The 16958-nt window shown below is 37.4% G+C and overlaps 1 protein-coding gene across 2 annotated transcripts in view; it reads left to right on the top strand.

Moving 5' to 3' along the window:
• Window positions 1–16958, top strand: part of LOC150086866 (solute carrier family 41 member 1-like) — a 202263-nt gene that overhangs the window by 137285 nt on the left and 48020 nt on the right. The window lies entirely within an intron of this gene.

The following is a 16958-nucleotide window of genomic DNA, read 5'->3' as shown; positions in this document are numbered from 1 at the left end:
GGTGCACTATGGCCACAGAAGCCGATGCGCCAACAACTACAAAAAAATGAACAATGAATCTGAAGATATCTGAAGAACAATATCAGTATATGAAGGAAATTCATTTGTAGACACTGGTTATTTCAGGTTGTGGCATAACAGCTGAACCATTTCAGTACTTATATTCATTTTTTCTGGTTTTTTAGCTTTGACAGCTTTAACAGTGTTAATTTTTTTAATTAACAGTGTTAATTTTTTTGAATATTATAATTGTGCAAGATAGATTAAAATAGTTCCTTTTAAGACTAACCACTGCAAGGTTAGTTTTAGAATTCAGTGTTTCTTAAATTTTCCTCATCGAAGATACTTCCCTTGCTCTGGCAACAAATTGGTTCATTACGCTAGTACGGTGGTTTTCTACTGGGGTGCCATGGCACACTAGAATGCTGCAACAACATTCTTGGGTGCCGTGTAATTTCTGTTTAAGTTACTTAAAGTTATTGTTATTTTATTTTTTTTTTTTTTTTGAAATTTATACATTTATTTCATTATAAAAAGGTGTACGGTATCCATTGTACCATATCTTTTTTTAATTTTGTGGTGATCTATAATTGATCTTTATTTAGTACCTCTATATAAAGAATAAAATTATATAGGTATATATTAAAATGTCAAAACCCACTGTGTTAGGTATTTTTTTGGCCTAGGAGTGCCATGGAAAAATTACTGGGACACTAAGGGTGCCATTAACCGAGAAAGTTTGGGAACCTCTGCGCTAGTAGATAGTTTGTTCTGAAGATTTGTTACTTCCCACAAATATCTATTAAAAAGTTATTTTGCTTTGTGCTTTCTTTCACTTGGCATTGTCATAAAAATATCTAAAAAAATCACTAAATTTAAATTTTATTATTTTCATCTTGCTTCCAAAAAGGACAAGAGGTGGCAATTCCAAGCTCATGGAGTAATTAATTCAGTGATCAGCAGACTCTAAAGCATGCTGTGGTGTAAAGCTTAGCACATTGCAGAAACATCTATTTGACAAAAATTGTGAAAAAGTTAATGCCTGGTTAGTCCCAGATTTTGCCATAAGCCACGGCTTGTAGCCTTGCTATTTGAGGAGACCTAGTGGTGTCCTTTTGTGAGGATAAATTTATAATTGCATGGTTTAGGTCCATGTCTAAATCTGGTGATTGCACTCTTTAAATGTCAAAAACAGGCAACAATTTTTTAGACAATTTACACAGTTAATGATTTTTTTATTTCAAAGAAAATAGTTCTGTTAATGTAAAAGCTGCTATCCATATTGAGAAATTTTTTTATTAAAAAAATTAATAAATAAAATTCTATTATCAACTAAATTACTATTGCCTTATTTTTGAATAAACATTCTTTGTGTATCGTGCCATTTGTAACCTATTACTGTAAAAAATTCACCCTCTGGGAATGATATACATTTTTTACACTTCTTGGGCATAGATATCAGATGAAAATGATAAAATTTAGTTAAATAACCCCTACAAGAGTGATGAAGAAATAATCACAATGTCAAGTGAAAGCAAGTGCAAAAATTTTTTTTTTGAACAGATGTGTGTGGAAAAAGTAACTTATCTTCAAAACTTAGTTGCTCTGTTGGTGTAGCACACCAGCTCATTGCCAAAGCAACTCTAATCATGTCAACCCTTCTCTTCTTAGAGGAGGAGGGCGAATATAATGTTATTAGTACTGAAGGAGTTGAAAGCAACACTCTTTTCCCATTCAAGTGCTGTTTGACTAGAAATGTTACAAAATTATTAAACATGAAAAGGAAAATATTAAATAATTTTTCTAACTCAACCTGCTTTTTCTGTATAAGAGAATATTTAAAGAGCAGTTTGGTCTCCTAGCAAAAAAAAAAAAATTCCATTAGTCTAGCCACAAATCTCTTGGGGAAGCATGGTTAATACATGTCATTATATCATTTTGAAGAAAATAACTTTATTTCTATGGTTGTAATATGGCTTCTGAAGGTAACGTAGCCATATTAAACAATATAATTCAGCTGAAATCTCTGTCCACATTATTTTATCAAATGTGGGTATCAATTGTCAGTTTCCTTTGATGTGGGAAAGCATATGAAATGACTTGGAGATCAGCATTTTAGAAGTGCATAATATCTTTATTGTGGAGGTCACTGCCTCGGAACTTCATTTATGATTTTTTTATTAAAAGATTGGGACCCCTTGTCTACTTAGGGGTTTCCCTAAGTTCTACTTAGTTTGTAGGAGCCACCCTCTATTAACCTGTTTTTTTTTTTTTTTTTGCCATGAGGTTGGAGTTTCTCAAAGGTCAGTTTTTAAGTGTCTCACTTTTGCTATCAAAGTGAATTCCATTGCAGAACAACTGCTTCCAGCTCTAAGGGGTGCTGCATTCTTCTTTTGTCAACACTTTTGCATACTTTCTCAGTTATTGAGTGGCAACTGTAACAAGCCATTGAATGTCAACTTCTGGGCAGTATGATGGGTTCAAGTTTTTTTCCAGGAAGAGGAATAAAACCATCTGCTGAGGTGAATTGAATGCAGGCTTGCACAATGTCATTCCATGTAGTATCAGAGACTGTATTTGTGGGACTCATATTTGATAGGCTTGTCTTTCTTTCTTTTTTTGCTTCATAAAAGTGCAGATCAAAAACACCTTAGATCACCTATGGTTTCCTAAACTTAAACAACCTAAATTATAGGTCCAAGGTATATTGCATCTGCCAGAAACACTGCACTCGATTGGTTCAGTTCAACTCAATTCAATTCTGTTGAGAGCCTATATGTTGTTGAAGCAAACAGAACATTATTTATAATAAGGAAATATTGCTTCTTCTGACTTCAGTTTATTGAAATAAACAATAATACAAAATTGGAAAATATAAATATATACAAGAATTTAAAATCACTGACTACATAAAATAAAAATAAAACAGGATTATATACAATTAAAATATGACAGCGAAATAAAAGCGATAAAACGTGAAATGCACGGTATATAAAATAAAATGAAAAGCTTTCAAGGCAGTTGGCCTCTTCAACTTAAGATCAATGACAGCGAACCAGATATATGTATTACAAAGGAAAATTCCCATGCATGTGCAAATGATCCATACCTCTGCATAGTGTAAGCAGGAGAAAAAGGAAAGGAAAAAAAGAGGGAGCGAGGGAGTAAGTAGAGCAATAGAAATAAAGTTAATTGAGCTGCTAGACGTTACTGTTGTAACGTCTAGCAGCTCAATTGTTAACTTGCCACCTCCCATCATGGTGTAAAATAGTGGCTCCACAATGGGGTGAAATGCTGGTCCCAGCATTACGATTAATGGTGAGACCCTCCATTGCTATATGGAAGGCCTGTAACCATGGCAGATGGCATGTATTAAGAAGCATAATCCAGAATCCCAGTATTAGACTGGGCCCCATAGTGGAAGTGCAGTAGTGCTCAGCATTGGCTGAGGCACCAAAATCAGCTTATCGTTATAGCCCCCTCATGCTCAGAAATCCAGTCAACTAACCTACATTTAGAATTCCCAATATAACATCCCTACAATCCAGATAAGTAATGTGATAAACCACTCTTGCATGGGTACATAAATTGTGACTTCCTGCCTGGGAGCTGTACACAACTAATACAGTAACATCATATCACCCTGGCAAGACATGCAGATATGCCTGGATAGTTGGGAATGTATGCTGTAGCAATGGAGTGTAGCGAAATGCAATAGTCTATGAGGACTATTATCTTGAAACTGGAACCTATCTAAACATGAGGGAGATGACTCCAATCTGACTCTGGTATACTCGGTCTCCCTATCAATAATAGAAACAGTGAGCATACGCAGTTTAAAATTCTAGCCATGCTGTGTAGATGGCCCAGGGCATGTGCAGAATTATAATTTGTAAATTGGTGCTGCACATGGATTTTCTATAAACCAAAGTCACTAAACAGCAACCGTCACATTGAACTAAACCATTCAAGCATTGTCTGCCTCCATCTAAATGGTAAAATCAGTATACAGAGATAAGGAATTAAGATACTGGAGGAGCAGTCACTCTGACCCCCCCCCCCCTCTGAAAACACCTGCAAATGTCCTCTTCAAAAGCCTCTGTAGTAATATGTAATATTTGCTATGAGAGGCGCTAATTAGTGCTCCCATAGTAGTGCCCCTGAATTTGCTTATATAAAGAACCACCATACTCTCTATAGCACAGTTGGACAAACAAATATTCGAGGCAACACCTAACAAACATTATGGCAGGCTGAATCAGAATAGGTATGAACAGGGCAACCATGTCGAAGGAAACCATAACCTCGTTCTTCATAATATTTAATTCCTAACGATCTCAAAAAAATGAGTACTACTTTGAACAGTATAATCTGTGGTACTGATAAGAGGGGTAAGCAAATCAGCTAAGTCAGTGTTTCCCATTTTTTTTTTTTTTTTTTGCTATGTGGCCCAACTGGCTTTTTGCCTTACATGTCATGGCCTAGCAGGGCTCATAGCTGAGCAATTTTTTGAAACCAAAGAAATGTCAATAAAAACCACAACTTAGTTCAATTTAAAAGTATTTAATGGAACAATGTTTCTCATTTGAACACTTTCTATGTGGAAACAGAACATTGTGGGCATCTGCTGAATGGAAAAAAAAAAAAAAAAAACTCAAACCAGTTTAAGCTAAAGTTACTTTAATGAGAGATGTTCTCCTGAATTTTCTGCACTAGTTTCCCAATCCTAGGTACTGTTGTAGAAAGTGCATATCTAAGATCTGCCTCACATTCAAGCTGGTTCCAAGCCTTTGTCTTCAGCTGCACCAACGTTGAGAAGCTTAATTCACAAAGATAAGTCATTGCAAAGGGCAGGAGCTTCTGAAGGCATTCCTTTGCAATGTTGGGGTAGTTTCCCATCATTTTTGGCCAAAACTCATAGATAGAGGACACTTCAAAGACATCTCTGCATCCAAAATCATTTCAAAGTTCATCTTGCAGATCATCCTGGACATCGCTGACTTTAACTAGAAAATGATTCCTTATGAACACCAGTACTTCTCAATTTCTGGAAAGTACTGCCGAAATTCTCGGAGACAGCTGAGGTATGTTACAACGTCCTTTGCAATGCCAGGATCCAACAGTTCATTAATAGTTATTGCTGAAAGAGATTCGAACATGGCAAAGTTCCCTTCCTCAGCCTTTTGTTTCCAGTTTTTGAGCTTCTGTATAAATGAACTGAATGGTAGTTTTCTTTCCTTGCAGCTTTAGATTGTCTGTTCATGATCAAAAATATGCACAAGGTATGCACAGCGAAAGACCCACTGCTTTTCATGGATGGAAGGTAGCTTCAAGTTTGATTTTCTTGCATCTGTAGGAAACTCTGCAACTCTTCTCAGAGTTGAACACTCGTGCCACAACATTGCCTTTTAATAGCCAACGCACCTTGCTGTAGTAGAGTAGGTTCTTATACTCTGAATCCATTTCTGTGCACAATTGCTTGAACAGTTGGGAATTCAAATCACTGCTTTTCACATAGTTCACAATTTTGATGACTTGTTCAAGAACATCCTGAAAATGAGATGGAAGGGTTTTTGAAGCAAGAGCTTGCTGATGAATCACAGTGAACACTAATGATGGCTAGGAGATCGATCTCAAACAAGCATTTAGAAGCCACTTTTTGCTCCCAGCATAGCTGGGGTGCCATCAGTTCACACTCCACATAGATTGTGCCAGTTCATTCCCTCATGGTCAAAGAACTCTGATAGTATTTCCGTCACATCCACAGTTCTGGTATTTCTTTTGAGAGAATGGCAGAATAAGAATTCTTCCTTGACAGGAAGCATCTTTCACATACCGAACAAAGACAAGAAGCTGGGAACAGGATGAAAGATTTGTGGATCCATCCAACTGAATTGAGAACAATCCAAATGCAAAGTCTTTGATTTCAGCACTCGTCTGTTCTTCTATGTCACTAGACAAGTCAGCAATCCTCCTTTTAACCATATTATTCAATAAAGAAATTTCGTTGAACTTTTTTTTCAACTTCTCCAAGCAGAATGAGCCATCTTCAGAGCACATGGCTTGATCAGGCACCTCTGTAGCCAGGTGGGCAGAGGCAGCAGCAGTGCATAGCACACGCTTCTTGATTAGACTGGGGTTCGAGCCCGTGACCACCAAATACGGAGGATGTGGAAAGGTCAGGGAATGACCACCGCATATCCCCGGGAGCAATGTGACCCTAGTTGCTAATGCTCCTAAAAACCAAATAACAAACAAACTGACTACTCTGATAAGTCAGGCCTGAGTAGGAAGGTAAGGCCACTATCCCAGACTATTCCCAGATCTTTGTTTGCAAATTTTTTAAATTGAATTCCAGCAAGGTAAGATTGGATATCATTTTTATGTAACTTGGTGAAAATGAGTTGAGTGGATTTATTTATTTATTTATTTTGAGACCTGATGATTGCAAGTGATTCTCTTGCCTTAACATCTGTATTTGAAATTGCATGATTATTTGTCTGTATCCAATATCATTTAATATGAAATACCATATTTCCCCATGTATAAGACGCACCTTAATTTTGGGGCCCGAAATTTGAAAAAAAAAAATGTATTACATAAAGTTATTGAACTCAAGTTTTATTCATCATAAAATTCATACAACTCATCATTGTCAAAATTCCTATCCATTAGCTTGTCCTCATCTGTGTCTGATGACGAATCACTGTCTTCATATATTGCCTCATCCTCAGTTCCATCTATGGCATTTGAAATGCCACACTTCTTAAATGACTTGACAACGATCTCAATCTTGATATTATCCCAGGATCTTTTCACGCACCCAGGTACAAACTTCTATAGTTGGTTTCTTCACTCATCCTGCTGGTGTCAAATTGTCCCCAGAAGACTTCATCCATTGGTTCCATTTGTCTCTCATGGCAGCTTTGAAATGTTTGTTAATGCTGACATCAAGTGGTTGGAGCTGGGATGTCAAGCCTCCAGGTATGACGGCAAGTTTTGTTTTTTTGCTCTGCAGCAATCTTCTTTGTATTTTTTGTTGTGTGCCCTGAACTGATCAAACACCAATAGGGCAGGTTTGCGTAAGAGCCCACCTGGTCTCCTGTTCCAAACTTTCTCAAACCAGATCTTCATCCCATCCTGATCCATCCAACCCTTTTCATGAATGTGGACAATCACTTCTCGAGGAATGTCTTCTTTTGGCATTGTTTTGCGTTTGAAAATCAGCATAGGAGGCAGCTTGGTTCCGTTGGCACAACAAGCTAGAACAACTGTATAATGGCTCTTTTCATGTCCACTTGTCTTCACAGTTACAATTTTCACCCCTTCTTATCAACAGTTCTGTTGCTTGGAACATAAAATTGAAGGGGGACTTTGTCCATATTTGCAATCTGTCCCAACTCAAACTGATGTGTCTTCCGGCATTGAATGACAAAACGATGAAATTCAACGACCTTCTGCTCATAGCTTTCAGGCATCTTTTGGGCAAGTCTGGTGCATGTATGCATGTTTAGTCCATTCCGTTTCATGAACCTGAAACACCAATTGTGTCCTCCTTTGAAATCAGTAACTTCTTTTTCATCAGCAATTCTTCTTGCCTCATGTTGAACCATCTTTGTGGGCACAGGAATTCCAATTGCCCTTTGCTCCTCAATCTATATCTTCAATTCCCTCTCTAAATCAGGCCATTTTGCTGACTTGCCTCTAATGGCCTTCTTCTGCCGTGGCATTTTCAGTAGGGTTTCTTCTTCCCGTAGCCAGTCTCTGATTGTTTTCTCAGATGGAGGAGGACCAAACTTATGTTCAGCAGCACGATTTCCATTCACTTTTGCAAACTGGATCACTTTTAACTTGAATTCAGCACTGTAAGAAAATCTTTTCTGAGCCATTTCTGGGCAGAACGTGGCAAAATGTAACATAATATACCGGTACAAGTGCGAAACAATGAGCGCAAGGACAACAAGCGGGAAATGCAAGTAAAAAAAAAAAAAAAAAATCTACAACCACTGTATAAGATGCACCCAGTTTTTAGACTCCAAATTTTTCGAAAAAAGGTGCGTCTTATACATGGGGAAATATGGTACTTTCAAATCTTCTGTATAAGCTAGAAAGTAAATTTCTTGTTTCTCTGAAAGAAGATGCTAATGCATGTAGCAATTACATGGGGAGAGTAGCAATGTGTTCCCCCACCCTAAAATACCTTATTTTTAAGCAGACTCATTTTATCAGTTTCATTATTAATTCATTATTAGCATACATTTGGGAATACCCCTAAGAGAGCATGTGCATGTTCTTTTATATCTGTTTTTAGTTCTTATTGCTAATTTTTCTAGAATATTATATAATGTATATGCCCTTGGATGTCCCCCCGCCCATATTTTTTGAGATAAGTCACGTCTTAACATGATTTGATTAGTGAAAAAAAAAAAAAAAAAGCAAAAAATGGAGCAGCCAGATTAAGCTGCTGCCTACTTGGGCATACTTTCTACCAGAAATTGGGAGAAAGTATGTCCAGGATTGAGCCTGTTATACAAGTTAAGCTTGGGCCTCCCATTTGTTAGGATTTAGTTTTAACTTAAATCCTACACCATGGGATTTTAAACTTTTAAAATATTTCTTGTATTTTGTTACTAGGTAGTATTTGAATAACAGAATTGACTGATACTTAAAAAAATTGCTGAAAATCAAAATGGCTCCAATAATAATATAATTTGGCATAAAAAAAAAAAAAGTGCAGCCATTATCAACCCACTGCAGGGTGGAAGCCTCCTCAACAATTCATGCTGAGGGAAATGGACCATAATCTGCCACGCTGGTCCAGTGCGGGTTGGCAGATCGACCGTATTCAGCAGTCAGGGGCTTGAACCCCGGTCTACTCAAAGAGCGTGTGCTACTGCACTCCCGCTCCTGCCCACTCGGCTACGGTGTTGGAAGATAATTTGGCATATTTTATGCCAAATTATATTATTGGAAAATTCATTATTTTATAATGAATTTTTCAAACTTTTGTAATTGCAACAGCATTTATTTCATCAAAATCAATTTTACCAAAAGTTTTCCTCAGTGCCTTGTTATCTGTCTGTTTTGGTGTGCATTACATCAATTTATTTTGATGTAATGCACACTAAATGATGCTACATAAGCTTGCTTTCTTGTATATGATGCACGAAAGCAAGCTTATGTAGCATCAGCCAAAAAAAAAACCTTCCCATTTCACCCATCCATTCACTCCAGAGTTTTGTCTAGTTCTGCCATGAATTTATTTAAGCTGTGAACTTCCAAAACGACTGATGGAAGTTTGTTCCAGCAATCAACTAGTCTATGGCTAAAGGCAAATTTCTGCACATCTATTCTACAACTGTCTCTCCTCGATTTGAGTTTATGCCCGCTCAGGTTCGTAATCTGAGGAAGAACCCCATCAGCATTGAGCCTTTTCAAACCATTAAAAGCCTTATACACCTCAATCAGATCACCTCACAGGTGTCTAGTCCCCAGATGCTGCAATTTGTAGAACTTAAGCCTTTCTGGTAAGAGCAACCCTTTGTTCCACTCATCAATCTCGTTGCCCTTCTCTGTACCCATTCCAGCAGCTCTACATCCTTCCTAAAATGATACCTACAGACCTGTATGCAGTACTCCAGGTGTGGCCTGACCATTGCATTATACACGTTATATACCGTTATACAGAATAATCACCTCCTTATCCTAGCAAAATTCCTGTATATCCTTGACAAGACCCCATGAGCTACTCTTGAAGCCTGTCTGCACTAATTCAATTAACTGCAAAACAAAAAATTTTCATACCTGATATAGTTGTCCTCCTTGCACCCTCCTCTGTTGCAATTTCCCCATTCCTCAGTATTATATAAACATTGTCATTTGTTGTGGACTTTCAGTTTAATTTATATTTCTGCACATCTATTCTACAACTCTCTCCTCGATTTGAGTTTAGCCCCCTCAGGTTCGTAATCTGAGGAAGAATCCCATCAGCATTGAGCCTTTTCAAACCATTAAAAGCCTTATACACCTCAATCAGATCACCTCACAGGTGCCTAGTCGCCAGATGCTTTAGAAAGCAAAGTCTTTAGAAAGTAAGTAATGCAAAATTTGAATAGTTGCTGAAAGTAACTAAGGTGGGTGGTAATATATGGTGTCAATTTGTGTGTTCTGTGATTGGTTTGCTTTGTATTATGGAATGAAAAACCACTGTTTACCTGCCATTAATGTAATAAAAATTGACTTGGTTAAATTAAAAAATTGGTTGCGTTTCTTTATGGATCAGTACAATTATTTTGTGATTACCAACAAAGTTGAAACATTTCAACCTACCCTCTGTGTAAGTAGTCCCATCTTATAACAAATGCTTATATCCTAATTTAAATTTCAATGTATGCCCTCCATATAGCTACAAATAATTTTAGTATTGTGACATTTCTCTTGTTTATTTTTCTGCATATACCAAATCTTAATTTCTATTTAATTTTTTTTCTTATAAAAAAATATGAAGCTAACTATAACAAAAATACTATTTTTGTTACAGTTAGCATTTACTATTAGTAGTGGCAAATGATGCAAGAAAGCAAGCTTATACAGTATAAAGAACTGACTGGGCTAGCCGGGTGGGTAAAGTGCCTCCCTGGCAACCCAAAGGTCGTGGGTTTGAATCCCGCCTCGGGTTTGGATCAAAGTACTGTAAAAAAGTATAGTATATAACATAATATTGCCAATTGATCAGCAAAATCTATTAATTTTGTTAAACGTCATTGTCAATTAAATTGTACTTTTAACTAAATACATAACGACTTAAATTACAAACGTAACATAATTAATTAATACATAACTTGATACGGAAGTTATATAAACGGAACTCGTAGATAATATTTGATACTGAAAAATATATATAGCGTTATAACTGTGTTGGGATACAAGTTTAGGGTTATAATTTTGTACTGAAATTGAAATTTTATTGAAATGATTTCGATTCAATGACTCAAGGCAGCAAAGCAAAAGGCTCAAGCTAATGGGAGTACTGTGGCTCAGAGAAGAACTGAGGGAGGCAGTTGCCCTCTGAATCACAACCTTTTAAAATGCACTGCTTGCATGATGTTTGTGGAGCAATCGGGTATGGGATATGATATTGCCATGGGGGATATCTTTGTGTGTGCACGATGCAAGGAGTGTAATGAAATCAGGCGACAACTCAGCGTTGTTATGGGCCTATATGAGAGCTTGAAGGACAGGGTGGATGCCCTCGAAGGATCTAAAGTGAGGGCCCATCAAGCTCTCAGCTGCCCACATCAATACCAGAGCTTGCACTTGGTCAACATGCAACACAGCGGCAACCCCCCAAGGCAGAATGCATTGGTCCCACACAGGAACTAGTAGTTGTTGGTGACTATTGTCAGGGAAATGGGGAACATGCTTTGTAAAAAGGATAGGTGGAACAGGACCAGGGTATGTCTGCCATGGGCAAAGTTTGATGACGTTGTAGAGCGGTAATCATCTTTTAAGGGCACAAAATATGATATAGTTGTACACGTTGGCACTAATAATTACTTAACAAGTACAGGTCACTGTTGAATAAAAGCCGTGAATTAGGGTTGAATTTAAAAGTGTCTGCAATTCTGCCCAGACACGATAGGAGGGAGTATATGATGAGAGCCTTGTCGATCAATTTGGCCCTGGAAAGATTGTGCAGGGCTCAAGGGGTAGAATTTTTTTCAGCCTGGTCTGTACTTGTTAACAGAAGGGACTGCTTCTACAGGGATGGGTTACACTTAAATAGAAAGGGTGCAAGAATATTTGCTGATGCTATCGAGGCAGTGTTAGGTGGGTCAAAAAACTGCTAGCTTGGGGGGGGGGTACAAGGACTAATAGATTAACAGTAGCCACTGGCAGAGGTGAAAGAGATTCTTGCACTGCTTCTATTGGAATGAGCAGAAGCCTGGAAAACAAGATGCAGGATATTTCATAGACTGCTGGGAGTCATTGTGATACAAGTAAACACATGGGTTGTGTTAGGGTAGCTAAGAAAAAAAACAGGTGCATGTATACTTGCGTGTACACCAATGCTAGGAGTTTGGTAAATAAATTTGATGAATTTGAGGTATTGCTCAAAGCATCAAAGGCGGATATTGTTGGGATATCAGAGACGTGGTGTCACACAGATATAAGGAATGCAGAACTCGAATTTGGGGAGTACGCCATCTACAGACAGGATAGGAAGGAAGGAGGGGGTTATGCTATTAGTTAAGAAACACGCAAAATCCAATGAAGTGAAGCCAGTCGACATTGCTGGACAGTGCAGTGTCGAGTCAGTTTGGTGTGACATAAACATAGGGAGATCAAAATTGAGAGTAGGAGTGTGCTATAGGCCTAATGACTCTGATGAGTATAATAAGAAACTACTGTACAGGAAAATAGAGTGGGCCGGTAAATCAGAGTCTTATAATGGGAGATTTTAAATTCCCAGATATTGACTGGAAATTGTGGGTTGGTCACTCACACACTAGCAAGGCTTTTGTGGATTTATTGGGTGATTGTTTTCTACATCAGCATGTTCAGGAGGCAACTAGAGGGAGTAATACTCTTGATTTGATTATCAGTACTGATTCTTCATGCATAAAGAATCTGCAGATAGAGGAACCACTAGGTGGCAGTGATCAGTGTGCCGAAGTGGGATTTACTCAAAGAGGTAACTACCATCAGGGGTAAAGGGAAGGGTTATTGCGTTCGTAAAGACTACTACGATGGTCTGAGACAGTATTTAAATTCTATACAGTGGGACCAACTGATGATGTTACCAACAGCAAATTCAAAATGGGAAGCATTCAAAAAAAACTTATCTTGGAAGCTACTAGGCTTTACATATCAACTAAGAAACATTGTTCAAGGTTTAGGCCTAAATGGATGTCAGATGAACTAATGAGACATATGGCAGAGAAGAAAAATGCATGGGATGCATATAAATTAACACATGACACAGAAGCCTATGATAGATATAAGTTGATCTGTAACCAAGTTACAAAGGAGGTTAGGCAGGCGAAGGCAGATTACGAGAAATCTTTCGCAAGGGATGCAAAGAAAAACAGCAAAGAGTTCTTTACTTATGTAAACTCTAGAAGGAAGGGGATGAATCAGATTGGTCCACTTGACATCGATGTTTCCACTGTTGATGATCCTGCTCAGGTAGGTAACAAACTAAATGAATATTTTGCGTCGACATTCACATATGAGAAGTTATTCAGCGAGGGGAATGTCAGAGGTGTATTCAACTCTGGCAGTAAGCTAGATAACCTTGTAATAACAGAGTAAAGTGGAGAAGAAATTGTTGAAGATAAACACAAGAAAGGTACCTGGGGTGGATGGCATCTATCCAGTTATATTAACGGAGGCAGCAAAGGAAGTAAGCAAACCCTTAGCTATAATTATAAGAGCTTCCTTGGACTCAGAGGAGGTACCCATGGACTGGAGATGTGCAAATGTGACCCCAATTCACAAAGGAAGATCAAAGGCTGACAAGTAATTATAAATCTGTGAGTTTAATTTCTGTTCCAGGAAAATTAATGGAGTCACTGGTTAAAGAAGCACTGCAGGATCATCTAGACAAGACTTCAGTTATAGCTTGGACCCAGCATGGTTTTGTTAAGGGGAAATCTTGCCTGACCAATTTGATTGGATACTATGATGCAGTCACAAAAGAACAGGATGCAGGGAATAACTTTGATATTATATATTTGGATCTTAGAAAGGCTTTTGATACTGTTGCACATGGAAGACTGCTGCACAAATTTGGAACAGTGTGGTATTGGAAGCAAATTGCTGCTATGGATAAAGGGGTGGTTGAGGGGAAGAAGACAGAGTGGTAATCAATGGACACTGCTCATCGTGGACTAATGTTATTAGTGGAGTCCCTTAGGGTTCAGTGTTGGGTCCATTATTGTTTTCTGTATTTATAAATAATATTGATGATGGTATATCAAGCTTAATGTCCAAGTTTGCAGAAGATTCAAATGTTGGCAGGGTTGTTAAGGACACTACTGATGCTATGCTGCTGCAACAGGATCTGGAAAGGTTGAGCAGATGGGCTGAGAGGTGGCAAATGAAGTTTAATATTGACAAATGTAAAGTACTACATATGGGAAACAGCAACCCCAGAGCAACGTATCAACTCTGTGGTACTACACTGACAGTGGTAGAAAATGAAAAAGACCTGGGGCTAATTGTGCAGGCAGATATGAAGTTCTCTGAGCAGTGAAGATGGGCTGCAAGAGTAGCTCATGGGGTATTGTCAATGATATATATGAATTTTTCTAGCAGGGATAAGGAGGTGATTATTTCCTTGTATAAGGCAATGGTCAGGCCACACCTTGAGTACTGTATGCAGGTCTGGAGGCCTCATTTCAAGAAGGATGTAGAGCTGCTGGAACGAGTACAGAGAAGGGCAACAAGATTAGTGAATGGAACAAAGGGTTGCTCTTACGAAGAAAGGCTTAAGTTTTGTAAATTACAGTGTCTGGAGGCTAGGCACCGGCGAGGTCATCTGATAGAGGTGTATAAAGCCTTGAATGGTTTGAGCATGTTCAGTGCTGATGGGATTCTTCCTCTTGCTCAGAATAATCACCTGAGAGGGAATAAATTCAAATTGAGGAAAGACAGATGTAGGATAGATGTGTGTAAATTTACCTTTAGCCAGTGGGTAGTTGGTTGGTTGGTGGAACAGACTTCCATCTCTTGTTGTGGAAGTTGATAGCCTAAATAAATTTAAAGCTCAGCTAGACAGGTATTTTGAACGAATGAAGGGTGAAGTGGAAGGGTTTTTTTTTTTTTTTTTTTGTGTTGGATGATGCTGTATAAGCTTGCTTTCTTACATCATATGCCTATGCTAATGGTAAAACCTTGGGAGGTGCATTATGGCTACAGAAGCAGATGTGCCAACAACTAACAAAAAAAAAACAAAAACAAAACAGTATAAAGACAAGTAGGGATCATCTGGGATTTATGGGTGAAAGGTTGCAGTGTTACAATTTTGTAGATTTGGGCAGCTGCTGCTAGTCTTCACTGATTATAAAGTTTTATTGGATTAGCAGGAGTTCATGGGTTAATTTTAAAGCATGGACAACGTAGTTGGGCTTTTCAAGAATTGTTGTTTTTTCCATCCTAGAAATCTCTGTTTTACATCTCAGAAATGAATAAAGTTTTCAACGGACAAGGAGATATATATATATATATATATATATATATATATATATATATATGCAGTTTATTGACAAAATCCCCTCGTTATACCTCATCAAGAAGTGCCTATCCAGTTCCTCCTTAAATTTTGTTAAACTCTCCATCTTGGCAACCCTCCAGGCAGCTTATTTCAGTGTTTCACAACACTGCTCAAAGGTAAACTTCAGAAGATTTTGTCTTGCTCACCAAATTGATTCCTTCTCCTTCGTTCATTCATCCATTGTGCTAATTCTCCTCAGGGTCTTTTACACTTTATGAAATCCACCTAGGTTGGTAATCTCTGCTTACCATATACAATATTCTGATCCTTTCCTCATAATGATAATGGTTACTGCTACTTCACCAATCTAGTCCCTCCCTTCCCTGCACTTTCTTCAGAATTCTCCTTGCAAAATTCTGACAAATCATAGCTAAAACTCTGCATGTCTTGTCACATGTTTACACTGCATGTTGAACTTTTTTTCTTTTGTAATCCCAAATCCTTTTCATCCTTTAATCCCACACCCCACCCCAAGTGTGTACACTATTACTTAGCTCTCATTTTTTAGATTATACTTGCAATTGTTCCAAATTCTTTTTGCTCAACTCAAATATCAGTAAGTAAGATTCTTTTACTATTAAATCGTGTAATCAAGTAATTATTGTAATGAATGTTGAAATTGACACCTTTAGAACATTTGTATGTCTATGTTCACAATTTTATTCTGCATATCATCTTTCAACAAACCCTAGAAATAATCCAGAGTTCTTGTAGGCCATATATTTTTTGAAATAATATAATCACCGATAAAGTCTCTCAGCATTACCACTGTTTCATTGTATGTGTGGTGAGTTGTCCTGTCTTGTTGAACTAGTAATGTTGCTATGTTAAGTAGCATAGTAAACTTGTGTATTAAATCCTGGTATGTTTTTCTAAACTTGTTTTCTTGAAGACTTTCAATTACTTGGTGATGTGAAGTGTCACACCATATTCATGTTACCACTCAAGTGAAACCAAGCTTCACTGAAGACAACAGTCCAAAGTTTGAATCCAGTGATATTAATGCAGTTTTTTTTTTTTTTTTTTCTTTGACTCCCCTTTATCAAGTTCTTTAAGTTCATACATTACATAAAGTTAGCGATGGATGCCTTTTTGTGTACTTTATTATGGTACAACTGTTTGTTTTATGCAAATCTTCTCAATGATATTTTTGGGTGACAACAGGAAACATTGATGAACATCTCTCTTTTCCCCCTCTCTTTACTTAGCAATGAACAATTTTTTTTTTTTTTTTTTTTTTTTTTTGTTTTTTTGTCCCAAAAGCAATATTTTAGAAAATGAGTTACTAACCTTGAAATTGTTGATTCATTTGGTATTGGCGAATCGGGATGTTTTCTCAATTTAGTTTTGTTTATGGTTTCGAAACAAAGTATTGTTCCGCTATAAAGAAAATTTGTGCATAAGTAAGAGTTCTATTTTTCTCCATAGGATTGTTTCTCTTCTAAACTCTCCTTTTTTTTTTTTATGCACGGTTCGAAATTTAAAATGATTAAAATAGACTACATTTAAAATCAAATAAATGCATTAAATTCTCTAAGCTCACAAATACTTAGACAGACATCCCTGGGATAACCGAAGGCCCCCAAGCCGACCTAAGATCTATCCAATACACCTCACAACCTCGAGAAATTGAAAACATTGTCAAAGTTTTTAAAATAAATGTCATTAAAATTCACGAATG

This window comes from Mastigoproctus giganteus, chromosome 4, assembly GCF_048544385.1.
Source record: "Mastigoproctus giganteus isolate SK-2022 chromosome 4, ASM4854438v1, whole genome shotgun sequence".
Taxonomy (NCBI): Eukaryota; Metazoa; Arthropoda; class Arachnida; order Uropygi; family Thelyphonidae; genus Mastigoproctus; species Mastigoproctus giganteus.
Note: the sequence above shows the minus strand (reverse complement) of the source record. Positions and strands in the feature narration are given on the sequence as shown.